A 22,183-nucleotide genomic window follows, 5' to 3' on the forward strand; every position below is an offset into this window, starting at 1 on the left:
TAACTTCAATCTGACTTTAAATACCTCCTTTCAGGGACTTGTCTTTTTTTTCTTTTGAAAATTTTTTCTGTACTTGGATCAGTGTCTTATCCAAAGTAGGCATTCAATAAATATTAAGGAGGATAATTACGCAGCTGAGGAAAAATATATCTGGGGATAAGAGAGAACAATTCAGGTTCTCAGAACTGAGAAGATCTTCCTCAACTTCAATGCTCAGTTGGTCAATGGGTCAGTACTAGGTATTTAGTGGCCACTTACTCATCTTCATCTATCATCAGGGAGAAAAACTACAGTTGCAGGAGTAAAGGGTCAGAAAATGTAACTTGACTAAGCTTTCTGTCTCTATACTGTGTCACTTTGATCTCACAGGGTAGGTACCACTTGGGATATGCAAGGATCTGTAGGTAGGCCCGACATAAAAAATTAATACATAAAACAGACGCATAGGGGCATGAAAATACTCTGTAATTGAACCTACTTAATGGACATATCTTGGGAATGAAAGTCTGATGTGCTCTGTTTTTTAGCTAATAAAAGGTGCGTAGGCAATTTCTCCTTCCATTTTGTGTTGATGGAAAGAGTCTGTCATCACATCATAATTCTATTGACCTTTCAGTTGACAGAAAGAATCCAGCACCTTCAGTTTTAGTATTACATACTGCATGTTACCTGTCAAATGATAATAGATTTTAGAGCACCCAAACCCAGCCCCACACATTGAAAATGGATTTCTGCCTGGAACAGCAATTCAGGATTACTTTGAAATCTATCAATAACAACCAAATAACATTCAGAGATCCAAGCCTAAGGCTGAGCATCTGACCTGTAGGAGCAGTAGTAAATTTCTGAAAAATAAGATAAAAAAGTGCTTAAATGCAATGAACCCTCTTTTCCTAAACCTAGTTCTCCAAATGTCTTCTGTCTGCCAGTATTTGAAAGCTACTCAGAGGCAGACTGCATTAGTTCAGATCTTTCTAATAAAGCCTCACACAACGATCCTCATCTCCTTAATAAACAAACCCAGTTGATATGCTATTTAAATTTGGCCTTTCGGCTTTGGCACGAGAAATACACAATTATAACCTTTCATTACTTCATTACATTTCCACCTTCATGACCTTCAAAAGGACAAATCTGGAGGACATAATTATTACTGAATCCTGAAATCTATTCTACTCTTCCGTCAAAGGCTCCAAAAAGGACCCAATACACCCTTTTTAGGCAGTCAATTTGAAATATACAGAGTTGAAACCATGAGCGGTATCAATAGTATTTATTCAGCATTTACTGTATGTGGAACATCATATTAAACGCTGGGAGAGAATACACAGGTGGGAATTAGACATTCCCTCCCCCGGCCCCGTCCCAGGAGTGTCCACATGTCCACATTCAAACTTTAAAAGAAGTTCAAAGTACTATTTTCCTGGATTTTTCATTTCACATAAGGAACAAATTTAGCATTTGCTTGAAAGCATAAGATACTTTTCGGGTTCTATTATCTACTACTATTCTGGAGGTTACAATACTGAAGAAGCAAAATCATCCCAAATTAAGTGCTTTTCATAGATGTCTGTAAATGCTAAATGGAATATTTTCCATAGTAAAACCAGCTCAAATGCAAATGCTTAGCTTCACTGGAAGAACCTAGCCCCACTCTCAGATGTAGTTTCAATATCTAGTTCAGAAGTCTAGCGCCTAGCTACCTTCTTTATGGGCAGTATTCAGCACAAGATGAACGATTTTAAGAATACGAATGCTAGTAATGACATTAAAGCATATTTCTTTGTGCTTCTGTAATAATGGTAGTGGTTATTATCCTGAAAAGTCATGTCACTGATGACAAACCAAATCAATCAGTTATATTCTTTTAATGGTATTTGTTAAGCGCACTGTACAAGGAGCTGGGACAGATATAAGCTTTATCAAGTTGCACACTGTCTCTATCCCAAATGGGGCTCAGAGTCTTAATCCCCATTTTACAGATGAGGTGACTGAAGCCAAGAGAAGTCCTACTGAAGGCATGAGCCTCCTCCAGGAGGCCTTCGTAGACTAAGCTCCCCTTTACCTCTGCTCCCCCTCAGCTCCCCATCGCCCCAACTCGCTCCCTTTGCTCTACCCCCTCCCCACCTCACAGCACTTGAATATGTAATAATGCTGGTATTTGTTAAGTGCTATGTGCAGAACACTGTTCTAAGCGCTGGGGTAGCTACAGGGTAATCAGGTTGTCCCCCGTGAGGCTGTCTTAATCCCCATTTTCCAGATGAGCTAACTGAGGCACAGAGAAGTTAAGTGACTGGCCCACAGACACACTGCTGCCAAGTGGCAGAGCTGGGATTCAAACCCATGACCTCTGACTCCCAAACCCGGTGTCTTTCCACTGAGCCACGCTGCCTCTCGCTCAGTGGAAAGAGCACGGGCTTTGGAGTCAGGGCTCATGAGTTCGAATCCCAGCTCTGCCACTTGTCGGCTGTGTGACTGTGGGCAAGTCACTTAACTTCTCTGTGCCTCAGTTCTCTCATCTGTAAAATGGGGATTAAGACTGTGAGCCCCACGTGGGACAACCTGATTCCCCTATGTCTACCCCGGCGCTTAGAACAGTGCTCGGCACATAGTAAGCGCTTAACAAATACCAACATTATTATTATGTGTGTACATATTTATAATTCTGGGTATTTATATTAATGATGTATATAATTTATATTAATTATAGATATATGTGTATATATCTATGATTTTATTTATTGATATTGATGTTATTGACACCTGTTTACTTGATTTGATATCTGTCTCCTCACTTCTAGACTGTGAGCCCGCTGTGCGCAGGAAGTGTCTCTGTTGCAGAACTGTAGTTTCCAAGCACTTAGTACAGTGCTCTGCACACAGTAAGCACTCAATAAATATGACTGTATGAATGAATGAATGAAAGTAAAATGATTTGCCCAATGTCATATTGCAGGGAAGTGGCAGAGCCAAAATTAGAATCTAGGTTTTTCTGATTCCCAGGGCTGGGGCTGTATCCACTAGGCCAAGCTGCTTCTGCTAGTGAGCACTTACTGTGTGCAAAGCACTGTACTAAACTCTTGGGAGAGTACAATATAACAGAGTTGATAGACATGTTCCCCACCCACAATGAGCTTACAGTTGAGTGGGAGAGGCAAACATTAATATAAATAAATAAGTTTTGGATGTGTACATAAGCATATAACTGGATACATTGCACACACCTTACAGAATTGACACAATTCACAGACTAAGGTACGTTTTTCTCAAGTGTCAATTGGTCAGTTCGGCAATGCTGATCCTGTTACGGTGAGCTGGGAAAGATTTACAATTAGGTAGCTTGACATTAATCTAAGTGACAAGCGAAGATAGATGACAAGATAGATTGTTCCAGTATGAGGACCAGGGTCATTCAAATTAATTTGAGTCTAGCCTCCCTTAGTTTAAAACTATCAGGGATCCCACCCCAAACTTACACTGATCAGCAGGAAGAAGTAGTGTGGATTAGTGGGAAGAGCACCGGCCTGGGAATGAGGGGACCTGGGTTCTAATCCCAGCTTTGCCACTTGTTTGCTATGTGAGCTTGGGCAAGTCATTTAACTTCTCTGTGCTTCGGTTAGCTCACCTGTGAAACAGTGATTACATTTTCCTACATAGACTGTGAGCCTCATGTGAGACAAGGGCCGTGACCATCCTGATTAACTAACATCTAACCCAGCACTTAATAGAGTGTGTGGCACATAATAAGTGTTTAATAGGTATCATTATTCAAAGAAGTCAGATTTTCACTGAATGGACAAAGGGAAAGTTTTGGACTCCCAATCCTAAAACAGAAAGGATGCTACTATGCCATTTGGGAGTCCTGAAACGTAACCATTTCCACAGAACCAACCCGATAGAAAAACTCTCCTAAAGCCAAATGGGTCATGCTGATAATCTCTTCATGGACCAAAGGCATTCTGAAAGGTAATTTTCCAAATCAGATTCGCATTGGTCAAACCTAATAGTGTCAATCTAAATGCTAATAGACAACAGAACAATCACGTAGCTTCCTATAGACTGTAAGCTCACTGCGGGCAGGGAACGTGTCTACCAACTCTGTTATACTGCACTCTCCCAAGTGGTTAGCATAGTGCTCTGCACACAGCAAGAGCTCAATAAATATGATTGATTGATTTTTCATATATCTTACTGCCCCCGAGGCATAATACTGGGCTAGAAGGCTATTGCCACTGAGGTAGAATACTCGCATGGATGTACTATTAGCTTGATCCACTACTGTCATTTCTTACATCATCAAGACCAACATTTTTGAAAAAAAACCCAACTCACTGGCCTCACCTACCTGCTCGCTGAAGCTAGTCTGATGACCACCTAGTACGCTAGCATTCCGGCCTTTTCAAAACTCCAGGCCTCAGCTTCAACTCTCTAGCCACCCTTGGTGTCTTCAGAACAGTCATCCAAACCCAGATATTTTGATGGCAGGCTGAGAAGCAGAGTAGCATAGTGAAAAGATCATGGGCTTGGGAGTCAGAGGATGTGGAGTTCTAATCCCTGCTCCACCACTAGTCTGCTGTGTGACTTTGGGCAAGTCACTTAACTATTCTGTGCATAAATTACCTCATCTGGGGATTAAGACTGTGAGCCCCACGTGGGACAACCTGATTACCTTGTATCTAACCCAGCGCTTAGAACAATGCTTGGTACATAGTAAACCTTAACAAATGCCAATATTATTATTATTAAGGGCATAGTGGAGAGATGCTACTGCTGCTAGTCAGTGAATTGTATTTATTGATTACTGTGTGCAGAGCACTCTAAGCACTTGAGAGAGCAATGACTCATTCATTCAATCATATTTCACACTTAATGTGTGCAGAGCACTGTAGTAAGTGCTTGGGAGAGTACCATATAACAATAAACAGACATGATCCCTGCCCACAAAGAGCTTACAGTCTAGAGGGCTACAGTCTAGCCTAGAGGCCACAGTCTAGCCCAGGCTACTTGGCTAGAGCTATTTATTGGGTGGAGCACTCTGCCAATCAGAAGGCAAACAAATGGAAGAAATCTCTTGCAAGTGAAAAAGCCACATACACATAACCTCACTCTAAAGCTTGTGGGTTAAATTACTATTATTTTATTATCAAGTAACATCGAATCATTTCCGATTCATAGTGATACTATGGGTACATTTTCTCCAGAATGTCCTGTCTTCTGCCATAATCCATAACTTTTCTAACAGTTAATAATAATGTTGGTATTTGTTAAGCGCTTACTATGTGCTGAGCACTGTTCTAAGCTCTGGGTTAGACACAGGGGAATCAGATTGTCCCACGTAGGGCTCACAGTCTTAATCCCCATTTTACAGATGAGGTAACTGAGGCACAGAGAAGTTAAGTGACTTGCCCAAAGTCACACAGCTGACAAGTGGCCGAGCCGGGATTTGAACCCATGACCTCTGACTCCAAAGCCCAGACTCTTTCCACTGAGCCACGCTGCTGCTTCTTCCATTACCGTGGTTATGGTTTCTAGCTAGACCATCTAGCTGCTGGTCTGCCTCTTCCATGTTTTCCCTGGACTTTTCCTAGCATTAGCATCTTCTCCAGAGAATTAGTCCTCCTGATTATGTGTCTAAAATATGCTGATCTAAGTCAATTCATTATAATTATTATTATATTTAAACACTTACCATGCATCAAAAACACTGTTCTAAACACTTGGGTAGATACAAGTGAACCAGGTTGGACCCAGTCCTATCTGACAAGGGTCTCACAGTCTAAGTAATTTTCAATATCAAATTCCCTCAACATTCATTGGCTAACCAATTATCAGTCAGTCAATGGTATTTATGGAGCGCTTACTCTGTGAGGAATGCACTTGGGAGAGAACAATACAATAGAACTGGAAGCCACTTTCCCTGTCCATAATGAGCTTTAAAGGTTATTTGAATGGTTAAAATGCAAATGTGTTCCAGGACAGTTTTGCAACCTGCTAGGTTGGCCTGTTAAGACATCAAGGTTGAACATAAATATAAATTTGTGTTTGTTCACCAAGAATTTGGTGAAGAAAATTGCATTTAGAATGACATCCCAGCCAAAACTCTAAAAACTCTGTGGTACAGCTATGTGTTTCCAATATAATTTGGTAGTTTTTGAGGTTTCCTTAAGTGGCGATTGAAAGTCGCAGGTATCAGAACAATAATACTCTACAATTCCCCCAAGATCAAGGATAATTCGGCATAATCTCAGGGAACAGAGATCTAAAAAGCATCTCTTTTTTTCCCCCTTTGGCTCAACAGGCAATTAAAAAACCCAATCAGTGAAATCATCCTAGACAATGAAACCCTAGGTGTGTGGGAGTTGGTCTATGCAAACCAAATAAACTGGAAATTCTTCCTTTTGATCTGAGGTTTGGGAAACTGCTTTTGAACTGTGCCTCTGAAAAGACCGAAGATAAAGCCAGCTAATGACCAAAGCATCCTTTGATTCTGCATACTGGTCTCGGGTTAAGTTTCCCCAGAGATTACCTAGTTTGCTTTGGCCTCTGTGATGTTGGGGTACCAGCTGCAGCTGAATCAAAAGCGCTTACCGAGGAGAGCAGTGAGGGAGGGAGCCGGCATCCATAGGCTCGCCGCCTTTTGATTTTCTGATTCCGGGACATGGGGTTAAGACAGAGTGGAGTCCTCAGAGTACTCCTGGAGCCTTTCATCTTTTTCAACAGGAGTGATGCTTTCATTTTTGGTTATTCGGAGATGGTTGGAGGCTCTAGCTACCAAGTGAGAAAGCCAACTTTTCCTTAGGGAAGAAAGAAAGGAAGCGGCTCTCTCACACCGTCGGCCTAAAGAAAATTTCACCCTGAGCAACCATTTTTTCCAATATAGTCATCAGCGGTGCCTGCTCATCAAATGCTGATCATTTGATGCAACATGGTGCAGAGAAGTAGCATGGTCTAGTGGATGGAGCTTGGGCCTGGGAGTCAGAAGGTTCTAATCCCAGCTCTGCCACTTGTCTGCTGTGAGGGCTTGGGTAAGTCACTTCACTTCTCTGTGCCTCAGTTCCCTCATCTGTAAAATGGGGATAAAGACTGAGAGCACCATATGGGACAGGGACTTTATGTGTCCATTCTGACTTGCTTGTATCCACCCCAGCGCTTAGAACAGTGCCTGGCACACAGTGAGTGATTAACAAATCCCACAATTATTATTGTGCACTGTACAACACTGTAGACAACTGTCCAGTGGGCAGTTCTGCTGAAGGGGTCTCTCCAGAGGCCGGACAGAAACAGCTCAAATCACTGTTACTTAGGAGAGGAGTGACCACTGCCCACTCTCACCCCTATCTAGAGCAAGGAACTGGAAGTCAGAAGGACCTGGGTTTTAATCCCACCTCCACCACATGTCTCCTGTGTGACCTTGGAAAACTCACTTCACTTCCCTGGGCCTCAGTTTCCTCATCTGCTAAATGGGGATTAAGACCATGAGCCCCTTGTGGGACAGGGCCTTTGTTCAACCTCATTAAGTTGTTTCTCCCCCAGCATTTAGAAAAGTGCTTGGCACATAGTAAGCGCTTAATAAGTACCATAATTATTATTATTACCCACCAAAGAACCCATGGAGGTTGATAGGGCTCTTTATCCAGGAGCCTTTTTCTGGAGGTAGTTAATGGGGCAGGAATTGCAAGTTCATCCAGCATGGTAGGGGCGGGGGGAAAAAGAGTAGAAGAGATAGCTATACAACCCTGCATCACAAGATAGATTCACTCATTCATTCATATTTATTAGGCACTTACTGTGTGCAGAGCACTTTACAGAGTACAATAGTGACAATCCCTGCCCACAATGAGCTTCCAGTCTGGAGGGGTGGAGAAAGACATCAATACAAATAAATAAAATGACAGATATATGTAAGTGCCGTGGGGCTGGGAGCGGGGGAAGAGCAAAGGGAGCAAGTCAGGGCACAGATCCCACTAGACTCCCCCATTCATTCACTCATTTATTCAACCCTATTGATCGTTTATTGTGTGCAAAGCACTGTACTAAGCATTTGGGAGAGTACAATATGACACTAAACAGACACATATTCTCAAGAGGGATCAGTGTGTACCCACCCAACCATGTGGTGGGTAAATTCTGTTCCCCTTTGCATTTGCATGCCACAATAAAGATTCATTCATTCATTCAATTATATTTTTTGAGTGCTTACTGTGTGCAGAGCACTGTACTAAGCGCTTGGAAAGTACAATTCACCAACAGATAGAGACAAGCCCTACCCAACAATGAGCTCACAATCTAGAAGGGGGAGACCTGACAACAAAACAAGTAGATAGACATCACTACCATAAAAATAGATAAATAGAACCATAGATAAATGCACATCATTAATAAAATAAATAGAGCAAGAAATATGTACAAATGTTCAAAAGTTTATATTATCATTATTATTAATAATAATAATAATAATTGTGGTATTTGTTAAGCACCTACAATGTGTCAGGCACAGAATTAAGCACTGGGGTGGATACAAGCAAATCTGGTTGGACACAGTCCCTGTCCCAGATAGGACTCACAGTCTTAACCCCCATTTTACAGATGAGGTAACTGAGGCATAGAGAAGTGAAATGACTCGCCCAATGTCACAAAGCAGAGAAGTGGCAGAGCTAGGATTAGAATCCAGATGCTTCTGATTCCCAGGCCTGTGGTCTATATACTAAGCCATGATGGGTAGATATAGGTTAATGATGTCAAACACAATTCCTGTCCCACATGGGGCACATGTATGGGTGCGTGTGATGATGATGAGGATGATATTTCTTAAGCGCTTACTATGTGCCAAGCACTGTTCTAAGCATTAAGCATTGCTCTAAGCGTGTGTTTGTGTGTATAAGGACCCTGTCAAATGATTGGAGATTACAGTGAAGCAGGGAGAAGGGAGCTGGAACAATAGTGAAAGCATGATGGGAAAGATGGCAATAAAAACCAGTCCAGTGGAGGTCTGGGGTGGAGGGTCAATGAGAAAGTTAGCTGTGGGAAATTTGGCAGTGCCAAACTCTCCTTTACTCCCCCAGCTTAATTGGGAAGACCTAATTGGACCCTCCTACATTGGACCCACCCTCCCTCCCCCAGCTAAGTCTCTATGGCCTCTAAGATGCTTCTTGTGATGCTGCATCGAGTCAGTGTTCTCATCAGGCCCACTGTCAATCCTCAGAGAGAGGAGAAGGTTGGTCTCCAATTCTCTGAAACTCCTGATATCTGCTAAAGTGTTTCTGCTACCCAACCCTCATCCTCTCTGCATTAATATAGAAGATGATGTATGAAGTAACCCCAGCGGCCCCGAATGCCTGACCCTGAAAACTCACCGTGACTGCCCAAAGGGAATAATCTGTCTGCTATATTTAGTTGTGTTGACCTCACTGAGAAAGGGCCACATCCTTCTTCACGTTCAGAATAGAGCACGCTGCCGGAGCTCATTGTGTGCCAAATAAGAACGATTTGATGATCCCAACAAAATTTTACACTTATAATGACAGCGCCTTTCATCTCTGAATCTCAAAGCACTTCCCAAGCAGTAATTAATTCTGAGAACTCCTCAGATGTCATTAATCTATTTTACAGGTGATGAAATTGAGACAGAAAAACCAAGCACTTTCCTCACGAAATAACTATTTTCAGTATTTACCGTGCCTGCATAATATGATAAATTATGTATACAGACTATAGAGAAATGCATCACCCCTGTCCTCAAGGAGCTTAGATACTGTTGGAAAAAATGTCTACTGATGGGCCTGCAGGGAAAGTGCCAATTGCATATTTTAATAATAATGACTGTGGTATTTGTTAAGCACTTACTATGTGCCAGGTACTATACTACGCGCTGGGGTGGATACAAGCAATTGGGGTTGGACACAGTCCCTGTTCCACATGGAGCTCAGATGAGGGAACTGAGGCACAGAGAAGTGAAGTGACTTGCCCAAGGTCATGCAGCAGACAAGAGGCAGAGCTGGGATTAGAACCCATGACCTTCTGACTCCCATGCACTATCCACGGGTCTGGATAGACCCATCTATCTACCCATGCTGCTGCTTCTTGTTGTGGGCAGGGAATGTGCTTATCAACTCTGTTATTCTGTGCTCTCCCAAGTGCTAAATATAGTGCTCCACACATAAAGTGCTCAATAAACACAATTGATTGAGTCCAACAGGGATTAAGGAGAGGCTAAGGAACACACCTTCCTAGGGAAGAAAAAGAGATTCCTCATGACTGCTGCTCTATCCCATCTCTAGCAAATATTTTCTCTTTTCTGATCCAACTAAACATCTCCCCTTGGCATTTTAAAATGGTGTTGATCTATTTCTAGTGGCCTATCTTCCCAGATGAGGAATAAAAAGAAACAGTTATCTGTCTGTCTCATCTCTCTCGATTTATCTCTATTTTACCTTCTCAGCGTCTGTTTTCACACATACTCTAGTGTCTAGCACATTAAGGACATTCATGAAAAAATCATAACAAAATAAAAAACCCAGAAACAAGAGATTCCATGAGACAAGCATTTAAAATAGTAGTCTAGTTTCCTTCTTTTTAGACCTGGGAATGGAAAATGCTCGTCACAGATATATACTGAAAGCTCACCTCCTCCAAGAGGCTTTGCCAGACGGAGCTCCCCTTTTCCTCTGCTCCTCCTCCCCTCCCCATCGCCCCAACTCCCTCCCTCCGCTCTACTCCCCTCCCCATAGCATTTGTGTATAAGTGTACCTTCTATTTATTTTATTGATATGAATATATCAGTAATTCTATTTATTTATATTGATGCTACTGATGCCTGCCTACTTGTTTTGTTGTCTGTCTCCTTCCTTCTAGAGAGTGTCATTTATTGGGTAGAGATTGTCTCTAACTGTTGCCAAACTGTACTTTCCAAGTGCCTAGTACAGTGGTCTGCACACAGTAAGCGCTCAATAATTATGAGTGAATGAATTTTAAATAACTGTTCAGGCAATATTACCACCTCATGATGTAACAATCAATCGGTAGTATTTATCGAGTGTTTACCGTGTGCAGAGAACTGTACTAAGCACATGGGAGAGTATAATACGATGGAGATGACAGAAATGCAAGCTTACAGTCTAGAAGCGTAGACAGACATTGATATAAATAAATGAGTTACGGATATGTCTGTAAGTGCTGTGGGGTGAGGATGGAGTAAATACCAAATGCCCAAAGAGAACATTTAAAAGCACTGAATAGTGCTTAAATCAACAGCATTAGCAACTATAGCATTGACATACAGAGTCCTTAGTGTTCTACCTCTATATTGTAAGCTCCTTGAGGGTAGGTATCATTATTATCCACCATTTCTATTGTACTCTCCCAAGCACTTTGTACAGTGCTCTGCACACAGTAAGTGCTCAATAAAGATCCCTGATTGAATCACCTCCTGCAGGCTGTGAATCCAGACAGGACAGTGATTGAGTTCAATCTGTCATCTTATGTCTACCCCTTAGCAAAGCATTTGCCACTTAGTAAAGTCCTTAAAACCCCCTCTTAGGGTGGCACCTGGAGAGTTTCCAATCCTCTACCAGTCGTGACTATGGGAGGGAGAGTCGAGCAGAGGCCTGTCCATTCCATTGCTAGCTTGGCCAGTGGCTAGCCAGTGGAAGGCAATCTGCTACAAGTCAAAACTCCCCTGTGCTGGGCAGCAGTGGCACGGGAGACAGTCGATGGCGGAGACTCAGTTTACCACGCAGAAGGCGGCAATGGTAAACCACTTCCTTATTTTGACCCAAACAAATGCAGATGGAGGTGAGGAGTTCTGGGAGAGATGTGTCCGTAGAGTCGCTATGGGTCGGAAACAACTCGACAGCTTAAGACAAGTCCTTAAAACATACCACAGTTATTATTATTATTACTATTAATACTATTATTATTACTATTACTAGTAATAGTAGTAGGAGGACTAGTAAGCACTTATGATAGGCCATAACTACATATAATTTTTTGTTGTGTTTATTTAACGGTATTTAAGTCTTACTATATGTCAGGCACCATACTAAGCACTGGAGTAGATACCCCCTTCCCAGCCCCAAAACACTTTTGTACATATCTGTAATTTTATTTATTTGCACTGATGTCTGTCTCCCCTGCTTCTAGAGCATAATCTCATTGTGAACAGGGAATGGCCCTGTTTATCGCTGTCTGTACATTCCCAAGCGCTTATTACAGAGCTCTGCAACCAGTAAGCACTCAATAAATATGAATAAATGAATAAAAGATGTTAAGCATATAGAAATAATCGTCCTTGCACCTAGCCTCATTCATTCATTCAATCATTTATTGAGCGCTTACTGTGTGCAGAGCACTGTACTAAATGCTTGGAAAGTACAATTCAGCAATAGAGACAATCTTTGCCTGGAGACAGATATCAAAATGAGTAAACAGGCATCAATAGCATCACTAAAAACAGAATTATAGATGTATGCACATCAAAACAAGTAAACAGACATTTATATAAATAAAGAAGCAGAGTGGTTTAGTGGAAAGAGCCCAAGGTTGGGAGTCAGAGGTCATGGGTTCGAAGCCTGCTTCTTCCACTTGTCAGCTGTGTGACTTTGGGCAAGTCACTTAACTTTTCTGGGCCTCAGTTCCCTCGTCTGTAAAATGGGGATGAAGTCTGTGAGCCCTACATGGGACACCCTAATTACCTTGTACTACCCCCAACGCTTAGAACAGTGCTTTGCACATAGTAAGCGCTTAACAAATGCCATCATTATTATTATTAAATAGAATTATAGATATGCACATATTATAAACTTGTATATTTGTACATATTTCTTGCTCTTTATTTTAATGATGTACATTTATCTATGGTTCTATTTATCTATTTTGATGATAGTGATGCCTGTCTACTTGTTTTGCTTTGTTGTCTGTCTCCCACTTCTAGACTGTGAGCCTGTTGTTGGGTAGGGATTGTCTCTGTTGCGAAATTGTACTTTTGAAGTGCTTAGTACAGTGCTCTGCACACAGTAAGTGCTCAATAAATACAACTGAATGAATATATACACAAGTACTGTGGGGCAGGGGGGTAGAGCAAAGGTATCAGTCAACCAATCAATTGTATTTATTGAGTGTTTACTATGTACAGAGCATTGTACGAAGTGCTTGGGAGAGTAAAATGCAACAGAATTAGCAGAATTGGGTGTGTGGATCCAAGATTTCCATCAGCTTGCTTTCATTCATAAGTCGCAGACCCACAGATGAGACAAATTATGTCCTAGGGTAATGCTCACAGCTAATTGATTCATTTCAGGAGCTGATAGAGCAAACCCACATGTACCAAGTAAACTGGTGCAAGTAGGGAAAGAAGTTAGTTATAATACGATGCTACTTACGAGGGAAGCAGTATGGTCTTATGGGACAGATCATGGGCCTTGGAGTCAGGGGACCTGGGTTCTAATCCTGCCTGCCACATACCCAAGGTCACAAACCAGGCAAGTCACAATTTCTGTGGGCCTCAGTTTCCTCATCTGTAAGATGTAGAGTCAATATCTGTTCTCCTTCCCCATTAGACTGTGTCCTGTGTGGGTAGACACTGGGTCTGCCAGCTCCTCTATTCATTCATTCATTAGGATTTTTTAAGCACTTACTGTGTGCAGAGCACTGTGCTAAGTGCTTGGGAAAGTACAACAATAAGCAATGATATTCCCAGCCCACAAGAAGCTTATAGTCTAGAAATGGGAAGACAGACATCAACACAAATAAATAAAATTACAGATATGGACATAAGTGCTGTGGGGCTGAGGGTGAGGGAGAGCAAAGGGAGCAAGTCCAGGCAACATGGAAGGGCATGGGTGATGAGGAAAAGTGGGGCTTAGTCTGGGAAATCCTCTTGTGCCTTTAATAAGGCTTTGAAGGGGTAGAGAGTAACTGTCTTTTGGATTTTGGGGGGGGGGGGGGGAGTTCCAGGCCAGAGGCAGCACGTGGGCCAGGGGCCGACAATGAGATAGGAGAGATGGAGGCACAGTGAGAAGATTAGCACTAGAGGAGCCAAGTGTAAGGGCTGGGTTGTAGAAGGAGACTAAGCTTGTAGGGAACGCATCCATTTATTGTTGTATTGTACTCTCCCAAGTTCTCAGTACAGTGTTTTTCACACAATAAGTGCTCGATAAGCATGACTGAATGGATGATTGAATGAATCAATGAATGAATGCTGAGGCCTGCCCTACTACAGTGACATTAAAGTAGAAGTTAACTGCTCATCTCACAATCAGTTTCCTGTTCACAGGTCCCAACTTTGCTGGTCCTGCCTTCTCCTAAAAATCAGGGTTTACATTTTGGAGGAACCCCATGGCAAGGAAAACTCACATTATAGTACCTGTGATAATTCCATCTTTCAGCATCTGATATGTATTACAATCTAGTTAAACAGAATCGTTTAGACTGTAAGCTCGTTGTGGGCAGCGAATGCATCTACCAACTCTGTTGTACTCTCCGTAACGCTTAACACAGTGCTCTTCACATAGTAAGCTCTCAATAAATACTGTTAGTTGATGGGCAAAAGATATGCTGCTGGAAGGCGCCCGAATTCCCTAATAGTATGATAGCCAAAATGCCTGGTGAAAACTTGGATGATAAAATAACTGAGTTTTATGCATATACTTATTTTATCTAACCTATACACACACACACACACACACACTCATATGATTCAGAAGCAGCACATGCTTGGTGAGATTTGTGCCAGCTTTCTGTCCAATCTGACCGAGGATTCCAATAAAAATGTGCCCACTTCACAGTGTGAGAAAATAAGGGGTAGAGAAGGTAGTCTAAATCCCATTTGCTAGTTCCACAAAAGCCCCAGTTACCCCTTCATTCATTCATTCATTCATCATATTTATTGAGCACTTACCGTGTGTATAGCCCTGTATTAAGTGCTTGGAAAGAACAATTCAGCAATAGAGACAATCCCTGCCCTAGACTCTCAAACAGAATACTGGCAATAATCCATGTTTAATCCATATGGCTCTTGGAAGGAATAAAGACAGAGTTATCAAGGCCTGATATTTCAAGGCGTTTTCTCTGAGACAACTCCTTATAAAACCTAAGTTCCACCCCAAGTCTGCCTGTAGGCACTGTAGCTATGGAAGAGCAAACTTTTCCCAGAATATCCCAATGGCTTCTGGGAAAGAAATATAGCCAAACCAGCTTCTTTGTCCTACGGTTCAGATAGGTTTTTCCCTTTCCTTACCTGGAATTTCCCTCCCAGCTTTCAGCCAAATCTGCCTGGAGGCCTTCTAAGGTACACAGTTTTGGCCGAGACCTTCCCTATCTAACAATATTCACCGTGTTTGTTCGTCTTAAACTATGAGCTCTGCCAAGCCAGAGACTACTGTCTTCCTCTGATGTCTCTCTCCTCTCCTTGGAACCTAGTACCATTCTAATCATGCCACCCATGCCATGGGTGCTTAATAAATGTTAACTGAATTAATTTCACATTCCGACTTCTGGAAAGCTGCAGTGAAATCTTTAAGATCTTCATCTTAATTACAGTTTCCATGTATGAGATTTCTGGGTACTCGTATCACAGAAAAACAGAATTTTCAAGAGTAAAAAATGCTACAACGCAGAGCTTGGCTAATTAGGGGCAGGAAGTCAGGAAAGTCAACTGAGTGGCGCTCTGGAAACCGCCCTCTGGGGACTGACCGAAGTGAAAGTTCTCTATTAAGAACTGAATATGCCCCCGGCTACCCAAAATTTGTTAACTGTTATAGGAAACCCATAGATTGAGATCAATTCTCACAACTATCCATAGGGAGACTGGCAATCTCTGAGCTATTCAGAATCCAAAACCACCGAGGGGGTTTTCATCCAGACGGATGGAAATCACGTTGAGGACTGCATTCATGCTTATAAAACTCTGAATTTCTGCAAAACACTTATCACTGTGTGGTGCACGATGCAACTGCTTTGATGTAGAAAGATAGCGCCCATCCTTCACATGAGGATAAACACAGAGGGGAGGTGGAAGTGGTCAATAAAACATCACCATGTTTAAAAGACGGATTTAGTCGTAGACTGTTCCTCGTCCCAAGGCTCTTGGGCTCACAGGAGAAAACTTAAGCTTATCTTTTAATCAATCAAAGGTATTCATTGAGTGCTTACTGTGTGCAGGCACTGTAATAAGTAATTGGGAGAGTTCACACAGTTGGCAGAGACATTCACTGCCCATGAGCAGCTTACAGGGTTTTAAGAGGCTTTTAACCACCTCTTCCCTTCCTCTGAGTTTCAAGTTTTTGCTCTCCGACCACTATCATGCCTAAAGAGGATGGCTCTGAGGACACCTTCAGCACCTCTCCTCAGTTTCCCTGAGAATGCCACAAGCCCTAACAAGCTATCACACTTTCATCGATTCCCTTTCCCCTTGAATTCAGGACACAAACAGCAGACGCCAGGTTGAGAAGTATTACTCAGTCTGAAGCCTGTTTTTTTTTTTTTTTAAAAAAAAAGGTGTCGTTCCTCCCCCCCCCGCCCCATCTTTCCTTGCCTTGTTTTTAATTAGTCTAGCATGAAGAAAATTGGTTTCTGCATTTCATCTGTTTAGACTTGGCAATAATGGAAACCCGTTTTAATAAACGCCTCAGAGAGCAGAAGCCGTGCTTAAGTGTCCATCTGTGGAGGATGCAAGCCAGTTAAGAATCCATAATATTAGGGGGAAGTTTGGTTTTATCCTACCCTTTATCCTCTTTTGTACCTGTCTCCTCCCACAATTTCTCTCCTTCCCAAAGAGCCAAAAAAATTCCCATATTTCTCCTTTCATCCATATTCAGGAATCCCATGCTCCCCAAATGCCTGAGAAAAAACATTCGCATTTTGTTCCCTTATGATGCTACAAAATCACAGGACAAACAAGGCCATGGTCTCAATATGTAGTCTAAGATGTCCCCCATCAAAAAAAATTTTTTTTTTTAATTTCACCTTCTGCAGCCCGATCCATGCCACCATGGAGGGTTCCAGTTTCCACCAGTCATACTAATCTCACTGACTCACCACAATCCCTTCTAGAGATGAAATTTGATAATGCCAGAATTTTATATGAGTGTAGGTGGGGGGAGAGGGAGGGATGAGAACAGCCACTGAAAAGCTCTGTAAGAAACTGTCTAGCGATAAAAGCCAATTAGAACTTTCTAAATCTGATATTCAGGCAAAATATTTTCATCAATCAATATGGGTAATTGGCCTTCTATTTTGATGGTTAGATCCAATGGATTCTGTGGTTCCTCGTCCGTAAGTTAAAAACAAATCATCTTTAGTTGCAGTCTTTATTCAGGCACGGGCTTATTTCCCTATCTTTCATCTAAAGCATTTGACACTACACTTCACAAAATTTGCAATAAATAAATCCAGTCGGAAGATTTTGAAAGAAAACAAAAAAGTAGGAGTTACCACTGAAGCACGGGTTAAAAATAGATTTTTAAACCAGCTCATGTCAGCATCGGGGTAAGAGAAAGCGTGTAATGACAGTTCTAATTATTACATTCTCTTGTTTTGCACTTCCGAAGAGCAGCAATTAAATCTCTACTTGGGCTTATATAAAAAATAAAATGTTCTGCACCTGCAAAACCTAAACAGTTTCATCAAGGGATCCCAGTCTTTTCAACTGCAATTGTTGACTAGAAAGGAAAACACGAAATGCCTAAATGGAAAAATACAAGCTTCCTTTTTTATGGTCCTTGGCAGTTTTCTGGGGACCATCTTGGTGCCCTCCAAGATTAAACGGATCACAAAAACCGCTTACTAGATCTTACCAGAAAAGCTCAAGGGAAGCCCCAGCGGCTCCAGAACACTTTTATAAATGCCTAGGACCAAAGGTTCAAATGCTATTTGGCTCACCTTCAGAAATTAACTAAATATCATGAAATGAATGATTCTGGGTTTATTTCAGCTATGCCTTTTTTTTTTTTTGGAATGGTATTTGTTAAGTGCTTAGTATGTGCCAGGCATTGTTTTAAGTGCTGGGGTAGAAACAAACTAATCAGGTTGATTCCCAGATCCATGCTCTAACCATTAGACCACTGTTTCTCAACTTCCAACATGGGGCTAACCAGATTCTCATGTAATAGTAATGATAATTGTGGTATTTTAAGCACTGAATATGTGCTAGATAAATAAATAAAATAGATAGGTGGTGGTATTTGTGAAGCGCTTACTATGTGCAAAGCACTGTTCCAAGCGCTGGGGGATACAAGGTAATCAGGTTGTCCCACGTGGGGCTCACAGTTTTAATCCCCATTATACAGATGAGGTAACTGAGGCACAGAGAAGTGAAGTGACTTGCCCAAGTCACAAAGCTGGCAAGTGGCGGAGCCGGGATTCGAACCCATGAACTCTGACGCCCAAGCTGGCGCTCTTTCCACTGTACCACGCTGCTTATCCTAAGATACTGTTCTAATGGCAGAGATAGATACAGAGTTTTCTAGTTGAGAAGCAGCGAGGATTACTGGGTAGAGCATGAATCTGGGACTCAGAAAGACCTGGGTTTTAATTCCGGCTCCGGCATTTGTCTGCTGTGTGACCTTGGACAAATCACTCCATGTCTCTGTGCCTAAGTGACCTCATCTGTAAAATGGGGATTAAAACTGTGTGTCCCACATAGGAACGAAATGCATCCAATCTGATTGCCTAGTATCTAACCCAGCGCTTAATAAAGTGCCTGGCATATAGAAATCGCTTAACAGATTCCAAGGAGAGGAAAAAAAAAAGACACAGTCCCGGTCCTGCATGGGGCTCCTGGTCTAGGTAGGAGGGAGTGGGATTTAATCCCCATTTTAAATATGAGGAAACTCAGGCATGAAGTTTCACATAGCAGACAAGTGGCAGAGAAAAATTAGAACCCAAGTCTTCTGACTCCCAGGTCCGAGCTCATTCCACTAGGACATGCGGCTTCTCTGCTTTGTATATGTCCGACACACAATCCATTATTTTCTCCCCTTTAATAAGGCACATCTCCTCCAAGAGGCCTTCCCTAAGCCCCCCTTTCTTCTTCTCCCACTTCCCTCTGCATTGCCCCGATTTGGTCCCTTTATTCATTCCCCCCTTCCCGCCCCACAGCACTTATGTATATATCTGTAATTTATTTATATCAATGTCTATCTCCCCCCTAGACTGTAAGTTCACTGTGGGTTGGGAATGTGTCTACTCATTGTTATACTGTACTCTCCCAAGTGTACTCTGCACACAGTAATCGTTCAATAAATACAATCTAATGAATAAATGTGTCAGAGATCGGCCCTAAGAATGACATGGAATGGGAACTGGTGACATGACGGTGACCTGGTTTTGAGCTTGGTTTCTGTCCCTGTGAATGGGGGCGGGGAGAGGAGGGGTGTTACTATTTGCCACTCTGCAATGGGCAATTTGTTTTATCCACTGAACCAGTGTCACAAATGAAAAAAAAAAAACTTTTGGCCCATTCACAAAACAACATTTGCCAACAAGAGAAAAGAAGATGTGAGAAGGGATCCGTTTCTCTCGAGCACGGATAAAAATACCCTGTCTAGAAAAAAAAGCGGATGTATTTTGTTGGCTGTAGGAAAGATACTGTTCTCCACACATTCCAAGTAACATTATTTTTGGATGCAAGCAACATCACTTCCTGATGGATCATTAAAAAAAAAAAAAATCCTGCAGGAAATATGACCGGTAGAATTAATGGTATTTATTATGTTTGTGCAGAGCACTATATTAAGAGCTTGGGAGGGTACAATATAATAAAGCAGCGTGGCCCCCCACCCCAGAGACACGGTATGGCCCTCCAGAGAAGTCGTGTGGCCTAATGGATAGAGCACAGGCTTGAGAGTCACTAAGACCTAGATCTAGGCCTAGACCTGGATCCTCCACTTGTCTGCTGTATATCCTTGGGAAAGTCACTTCACTTCTCTGTGCCTGAGTTACCGCATCTGCACAACGGGGATTAAGATTGTGAGCCCTCTGTGGGACATGGACTGTGAACAAACTGATTAGCTTCTATCTATCCCAGTGCTTACTACAGTGCCTGGTGCATAATTAGTGCTTAACAAATACCATTTAAAAAAACAACAGAGTTGGTAGACATGATCCTTGTCCACAAGGAATTAAGAGACTAATGTGTTTGAATAAATTTGGAACTTTGAATTTCCTTGAAACCTTCAGTTTCACTGAAAAATGTTTCTGGGGAAGGAAAATGGTGCAGGAAAATATGATATGCTGCCCAGGTAAAAGGATGGTATGTGGAAATATGTTCTAATAAAAATAAATGATGGTCTTGGAAAAATATCTGCTTGGGACGGCCATGAAGAAAGCTTCATCCCTATGCAAATAGCCCTGGGGTTTCCTACACAGTAAATGGTACAGATGCCTGCTAGTGAAAGTGGTGAGATCATCTTAATGAAGTGTTTGCAAATGAATGGTAATTTCCATTTTTCACATGTAAAAAGGGCAGTGGCTCCCTCAACCTTCAATTGTCTTTTCATTTTTTTCAACTAATTGCTTTAGTATTGCTCTGAGTTTGGTGCATCTCTCCTTTCCCTAAAATTGGCAGCTTTTTTTTTCTTTTTGCTACTTGTTTCAACGCAAGGTAGGACATAACCTTCGATTAATATACTTATGGATAATTCATCAGCTGTAGGCTGGAGCCATCCTCATCATGATTATTGGGAGAGTAGTTGCAGTACTAACAATGTGGCTTAATGGAAAGAGTATGGGCTTGGGAGTCAGAGGATGTGGGTTCCAATCCCAGCTCTGCTACTTGTCTGCTTTTTGACCTTGGGCAAGCCACTTACCTTCTCTGTGCCTCAGTTACCTCATCTGTAAAATGGGGATTAAAACTGTGAGCCCCATGTGGGACAACCTGATTACCCCGTATCTACCCCAACTCTTAGAACAGTGCTTGGCACATAGTAAGCGCTTTATTATAAGTAGTACATAGTAGTATAAATAATTTACTTACATTAATGTCTGTTTCCCCCTCTAAACCGGAAGCTCACTGTGGGCAGGGAATGAGTCTGTTTATAGTTGCATTGTACTCTCCCAAGCTCTTAGTACAGGGCTCTGCACACAGTAAGCGCTCAGTAAATAGGATTAGCTGACTCTCCTTTGTTCTCTATTTCCCCACCTCACTCCACTGGGAGTGTCTGCTCTCTACTTTTCTCTCCCTCCCTTTTATTCTCCACTGGGAGCTCTGCTCTCCATCCCACTCCACTGAGGGCAGGAAGTCTGTCACAATACCTGCACCACATCTCTCTCACCTGGCAATGTCTGCTTCCCACTCCTGTTGAATGATTTTAGCCCTGTGGCTCTCTGCCACATTATATGCTCTCTGCCACATTATATTTTTAGTTTGCTGCTCTTCAGGTCATGATGCTTCGCACCCAAGACCATAATTAGTATTATTCTTAGCCTAATTATTAACCCTCTGTTTCAACTTGTCTTTCACCCCTTCATCTGATTCCCATTATCACCAAGTAACTATTCCAGAGATCTCAGGGGATGTTAGGCACTCTACATGGGACATCCTGACATCTCTACACTTTTCCCCTTTCATTTCCTTTTCTTGAAGAACTTCCTCTCGTGATGTCTGACAAAACCACTTTCTCTCCTACTTTCCAGGAATGTGGACTAGTGAAAAAAAACATTGGCCTGGGAGTCAGGAGGCTTGCATTCGAATCCCAGCTCTTCCACCTGCCTACTAGGTAACTTTGGGCAAGTCCCAGCTTCTCTGTGCCTTGGTTTCCTCATCTGTAAAAAATGAGGATAAAATACTTGTTTTTTTTCCCCATTAGACTGCAAGCATCATGAGGGGGACTGTGTCCAAATTGCTTATGTTGTATCTAGCCAGTGCTCAATACAGTGCTTTCCATATAACACATAACAAATACTATTATTATATTCTGCACAATAGTCTCTAGTTGGTGAGACATTCCCAGACACCAGAATGAATTAATATTAACATTTAAAAAGCTTAATGCAAAAATGAAAACCTTCTGAATGTAATTTGAATACCTTAGAAATTTTCTTACGTGTATGGATAGCTATACCACGGTTCTCTTTTAGAGTACAAATTGTAGAGAGCAGGATCTTTCTGTTCAGTGTATTTAGTTCATCAGCTGGAAGCTTGCTATGAGCAGAGAATGTGTCTAATTGTTATAGCGTACTGTCCCAAGCT

General features: G+C 42.0%; 1 protein-coding gene and 1 non-coding gene across 11 annotated transcripts in view; one reads left to right on the forward strand and one right to left on the reverse strand.

Annotated features, from left to right (window-relative positions):
• Positions 1–22,183, reverse strand: part of TNIK (TRAF2 and NCK interacting kinase) — a 484,943-nt gene that overhangs the window by 295,696 nt on the left and 167,064 nt on the right. The gene's annotated exons all lie outside the window — the stretch shown is intronic.
• On the forward strand, positions 11,527–11,664 carry LOC114817679. The gene has a single exon (XR_003765535.1). It is a non-coding gene; the product is annotated as a small nucleolar RNA SNORA7 (small nucleolar RNA).

The sequence above is a fragment of the Ornithorhynchus anatinus genome, chromosome 1 (assembly GCF_004115215.2).
Source record: "Ornithorhynchus anatinus isolate Pmale09 chromosome 1, mOrnAna1.pri.v4, whole genome shotgun sequence".
Lineage (NCBI taxonomy): Eukaryota > Metazoa > Chordata > Mammalia > Monotremata > Ornithorhynchidae > Ornithorhynchus > Ornithorhynchus anatinus.